Source organism: Bidens hawaiensis, unplaced genomic scaffold (genome assembly GCF_021521415.1).
Source record: "Bidens hawaiensis isolate Kalapana, Puna unplaced genomic scaffold, B.hawaiensis_p1.1 tig00038129_1, whole genome shotgun sequence".
NCBI classification, from domain to species: domain Eukaryota; kingdom Viridiplantae; phylum Streptophyta; class Magnoliopsida; order Asterales; family Asteraceae; genus Bidens; species Bidens hawaiensis.
This window is the reverse complement of record NW_027496683.1, coordinates 172,107-178,106: the sequence shown is the minus strand read 5'-3', so window position 1 is coordinate 178,106 and position 6,000 is coordinate 172,107. Positions and strand designations below refer to the sequence as shown.

Genomic DNA, 6,000 nt, shown 5'->3' with positions numbered 1-6,000 from the left:
ACTCACCGATCGAAAAAAAATTAAGAAGTGATAGACCGGTCAAACTTGGTTAAATTTGTTCAATTTATTAATTTGGTTTAACATGAAGTAAACAACCACACTATATAGTTCATAATTATACTTAAGAATGAGAGAATGCTCACAAGTGGAGTTGACCAAATTTATAACATCTTAGAACTTTGGTGAGTTAATTTCATCATATGATCAGGAAAGTGACTAAAGAATTGTCAAGTTGTCGGTGACTAAAAAACGGTGCTCAGAATGGAGTTGCAGGTGGGTGGTGCGCTTGAGGCGTCGGAGTAGGTGGTGATGGACGACAATTTGATTTACAATTACTAAAAAAACGAAGCTTCACAAGGAAGAAGAAGAAGGTAACTTTGTAATTTGAGTTTGGTTAAACTTGTTCTACTTTCTTTTCTCTTGGATTCTTTCCGATTTGGAAGGAAACATATATGGGTCAATTACCCATTCAATTGTTTTCCTTTCTTTTTGTTTCCTTCCTTAAAATAACTCTGAATTGTCAGGTTATTCTACAAAGGGTAACAAAAATGAGAAGTGTGAGAAGTCATAAATAATTGACATGTGTCAAGTGGGGACCAAAAGAAAAAGGGTATAGAGGTAATTGTATACATTTTCTCTCTCCACATGCAAAACACATGTTAATACCTCAATCATTTTAAAACGTTTATAACTTTTTCGTATGATATTTTTTTAGAAAAAAAGTTCATCATAATAACAAGTGTTTTTTTATCTTTAATATGAGTATGATTTTTGCTATATAAAATTTAAAACAAAAATCACGTCATTGTGTGTTTTTTCGTCATTGTGTCTTTTCGCACACCATTGTGTCTTTTCGCTTATCATTGTGTCTTTTTTCGTCATTGTGTCTTTTCGCACACCATTGTCTTTTCGCTTATCATTGTGTCTTTTTCGTCATTGTGTCTTTTCGCACACCATTGTGTCTTTACGCACACCATTGTGTATTTTCGCTTATCATTGTGTCTTTTTTCGTCATTGTGTTTTTCGCACACCATTGTGTATTTTCGCACACCATTGTGTCTTTTCGCTTATCATTGTGTCTTTTTTCATCATTGTGTCTTTTCGCACACCATTGTGTCTTTTTTCGCCATTGTGTCTTTTCGCACACCATTGTGTCTTTTCGTTTATCATTGTGTCTTTTTTCGTCATTGTGTTTTTTCGCACATCATTGTGTCTTTTCACACACCATTGTGTCTTTTCACACACCATTGTATCTTTTCGCTTATCATTGTGTCTTTATTCGTCATTGTGTTTTTTCACACACCATTGTGTCCTTTCACACACCATTGTGTCTTTTTTCGCCATTGTGTCTTTTCGCAAACCATTGTGTCTTTTCGTTTATCATTGTGTCTTTTTTTGTCATTGTGTTTTTTCGCACACCATTGTGTCTTTTCGCTTATCATTGTGTCTTTTTTCGCCATTGTGTCTTTTCGCAAACCATTGTGTCTTTTCGTTTATCATTGTGTCTTTTTTTGTCATTGTGTTTTTTCGCACACCATTGTGTCTTTTCGCTTATCATTGTGTCTTTTTTCGTCATTGTGTCTTTTCGCACACCGTTGTGTCTTTTCGCACATCATTGTGTCTTTTCGCTTATCATTGTGTCTTTTTTCGTCATTGTGTCTTTTTTTTATCATTGTTTCTTTTCGCACACCATTGTGTTTTTCGCTTATCATTATGTCTTTTTTCGTCATTGTGTCTTTAACTTGAAACTTAAAACACAATGGTGAATACGTATAACACAATGACTTAAAACGTAAAAAACAATGATGAATACGTATAACACAATGACCTAAAACGTAAGACACAATGGTGAATACGTATAACACAACGGCCTAAAACGTAAGACACAATGGTGAATATAATGACTTGAAACGTAAAACACAATGGAAACAACATATTACACAATGACACAATGAACAACAAAAAAACACAATTAAAAAACCCATTATTTTTTTTTATTTTTATATAACAATATGATACTCATATTAAAGATTAAAAAACGCTTATTATTATGGTGAATTTTTTTTAAAACATAATGTCATTGTCGTATGAAAAAGTTATGGACATTTTAAAATGAACGGATAATTGGCATGTGCTTTGCATGTGAAGAGAGAAAGTCAACAAAGGTGTGTTATTACCTTCATGCCCTTTTCATCAATTTTTATTTATTAAATTAATCTCAACCATTCAAATCTAAGATCAATTGACAGGATTCCTTCTCACCATTCTCATTTTTGTTATCCTTTGTATTTTAACTTTACCCTAACTCTGGAGTCTGAAACACCCTTCTTTTCTAATTCCTTTCACTTTCTTTTTCTTTCTCTTCTCAAAACAAGCTCAGGAAGAGAGTGTTAGGAATCGATGGAAGACTGTATTGGAGCGGATTTTAAGGTGCAAGTAGATTGTACATCAATAACCAAATCTAGGTTAGCTTGGCAAACTGTTCACCGTATTTTAAATACATGTTATTTGTATGTCAGCACTAGTAATATATATTGGATGCAACACAAATCAAGTGATAAGAGTCTTTTTGGCAGTTGTTTGAAAACTTAAGTTTTAGTTTCTAGACATAAAGGGTGTTGGACGTAACTTCATAGTTCATATCGTGTGTTGAAACTTTATGGTGGGTCAGGGCTGCGTTAGAGCCTCAGAATGTGGTTGTTATATGCTAACTTTATTGTGAAATCTTTTACTATGCAGACACTATAGGTTTACAATAATAATACGCCATAAGTTCAAGTGATCTTGTGAAAGTGAAAGTGTGAAACTAAAATTGCTGTTTGTAAAACTTCATAAAAGTTTTTGGATTGTTTTTAGGGTCTTGACTGATATTTATTCACTTATTATGCTATACCTTTCTCCTTTCCAGATACCGGATAGAATTTAGAACTCAAACCATTATGTTTACATCATAGTTAGATACTCGGATACAACCCTTATTGTTCGAAGTTTTACACGATTATATGTATCCATATATCATTAAAACATATCACCCTTTTTGAATCACTTGCATAGAGATGCCAATATACGACGGGGAGGCTTTACTAGTGGTCGCCGGCTATGAAGAACCGTCATATTATTAACCAATAGAACATCGCCTTTCTTCCAAGGTATTGCAACACATTCTTCTTCTGTTATTTTCATAAAGTCTTTCACAACCTCATCCTTCACAGGCTCGCCATTACCCACCTCCACTAATGTATTATGATTCTCAATTTTCCCGGTCGCCCGCCCAGAATATCCCAACGCAAGACTATTGAACCATGTTTTCCGGCAATGGATCAAAAATAATTTTTACAGTATCCTCCATCCATTCCAGCTTTGTCCCTTGCTTCGCTGCCCTTTCCTCTGCAATAACTTTGTCATCGGTCTTGTATGTCGATTTCCAGCTACTTCCGACATAGGTTGATGGATCATCATCATTTCCTACTATTCTTATATACTTCAGTCCATGTTCCTCTATTTTTGCAACAAAATCCAGGTGTTTATCTTTCATCCTTTCATATACGATATGACTCAAGACTATCAGAGTTTCTCCCCCAATTCCTGGTTCTTCTTCGCAAAAGAAAATAACTTGGTGGGGGGTTCTGGAAGCTATTATACGTACACAGGATTAATTATATATAAGTTGTGTGTGTAAAAGGTTTTGAAGAAACACTAAGTGACCCCGGGCAGATTACGGATAATCTGGGGGTTAAATAGATGTTTCCCACGAGGGTTAGGTCCGGCAAGATGATTATTCTTCTGATGACCTGCAAAACAGACACCGTGAGCTCGTCACTGAGAAGGGGGGGTACCTCCTTGTGACCACCCTCCGGCGTGAGAATCAAACTAGATTGCTCTGAATATAAGTGTATATTAAGAGAAATAGCTAGAGCAGATAAGATACAAGATAATGATACCGTTCCAAGGTGTTGGAGTATTTATAGCCGAAGGTAGGTGTCCAAGCAGGTATAGCCAGCTGTATAATATTCCTTTTCTACCAACTGTGGGCTACGCACGTGCCATGCTGGTGGTTGGTGGGTAGGCAGCGGCTGATAGTGACATGGCCGGCTGTGTACTATTCCTTTTCCACCAACTGCAGGCTATGTGCGTGCCACGACAGGGGTTGGTGAGTAGGCAGCGGCTGATAGTGACATTAAGTACTAGAGCGTGCTCCTCGTCGTACTGTTGTCAGTGAGCTGGCGCTGCTTTGGTCAGATCTTTTGTCCATACCTTGGCAGGTATAGTACAAAAGATCCTCCAGTAGCGTACGGACTGGCTCATTTGGGCGGGAGTATTCCCGGCTTTGGGTGGGAGTATTCCCGGCTTGCTCATTCCTTCTTCAGGTGACATTACTGAATTATTTGAGAGTTAGTGCCTTGTGCGTGTAGCCTTGCTGTTAGTGCGGGTAGCCTTCCCTGATGGCTAGTATCCGCAGCTGCGAGAACAGGCGGGGTACGTCACCATTGGGAGGCTTTTTCTGCGGGAACAGCTTGCGTACTGCGCGTAAGGACGTCATCTCTCTGAGCATGGTGGGTCCTGCGGATCCAGTTGGTCTTTGCGCAGACGTCCCTCTTTAAGGTGAGTCTTGCGGGTCCAACTGCGCAGACGTCCCTCTTCAAGGTGAGTCTTACGGGTCCAACTAGGCTCTGCTGGACCTACCTCTTCAGGTTTAAATACAAAGCATTCTTATTAGTTATGATACAAAGTGTAGGAAATATTTTGGACATGTAGATCAAATTTATTGATTATGCGATGAAAGGCTGGCAAGTTAGTTTTCAAGCCTGAAAAGGCCTACAGGGAACTGGTTTAGCTTCTCACTCTTAGACTTCTTTCAAGTTTCCTCATTTATTTACTATCCTTATAACTTTTTTTACACGATATTATTTTTTAAAAAAATTACACATTAAATTGAGCATTTTATTCTCTTTAGTTTTGTGTATCTTTTCGCTATACCTATAATTTTCTAATTGATTATATTTTCAAAAAATCAGCTAAATTATGCACATAATATATTTATAGAGATATTACATAATTATTGTACAAGTTGCATAATTATGTATGTGTGTAATTATAAACATAGGTTACGTGATTATTTATATAAGTTATGATTATTTAGGATAAGGGTAATGGGGCTTGGTTGAGCCCCAAGTGATCAAATCAAAACCCGACACGTAGGCGATAACATGGCACTGGATCAAGCCCCTCAACCAAGCCCCGGAGGGTGTAGTGGTCCAGGTGATCGGGGCTTGATCCAGTTATTTATTTATTTTAAATATTAATTTTAATATTAATATTAAATTTAAATTTAATATTCTTCTTCACAGATCACTCCACCAGGCGATCTTCTTCTTCACCTTCCCGGACCACCGCCGCCGGACCACCGATCACACCACCACACCGATCTTCTTCTTCACCTTCACCAATCACACCACCAACACCGATCACCGGACACTCACCGGACAACCGATCACACCACCACCACCGATCCAAAAACATACACACACACACTCTCTCTCTCTCTCTCTCTCTCAAAAACCCAATCTCACTTTCTCTCTCTACATCCTTATTCTTGCGCCTGTGGTCCGGCTCGCCCCACTACCCTCCGCCTTATACTCCGCCTTATACGTGTTCGTGGTTATTGCATGTACATATGCATTTGCCCACGTGCCACTTGTTGCACTCTAATGCCTTCATATCCTTCTTACGATTAATCCCTTGTACAATAAACATAGATTTTTGTGAAAAAAAAAAACAAAAATAAATAATCCATTTTTTAATTTATAAAAAGTTTTAAAATAAAAAGAAACAGACAAAATACAACTTTTATTCATTTCTTTGACATTTCTAAAAATACATAAACAAATTTTTTTTAATTATGGAACATGTACATATGTAGGTTATATGTATTAGTTGTGGTATATTTCCTACACCTATCGACATATGTGCATGTAAAATTTTATAAAAAAAATATATGTG

General features: G+C 37.1%; 1 pseudogene across 1 annotated transcript in view; it reads right to left on the bottom strand.

Moving 5' to 3' along the window:
* Nucleotides 1-3,023: 3,023 nt before the first annotated feature.
* LOC143590055 (clavaminate synthase-like protein At3g21360) overlaps nucleotides 3,024-6,000 on the bottom strand; it is a 49,263-nt pseudogene continuing 46,286 nt past the window's right edge. Inside the window, exon 5 of the transcript XR_013145398.1 lies at nucleotides 3,024-3,233. The product of XR_013145398.1 is annotated as a clavaminate synthase-like protein At3g21360 (transcript). The remainder of the gene's footprint in view (nucleotides 3,234-6,000) is intronic.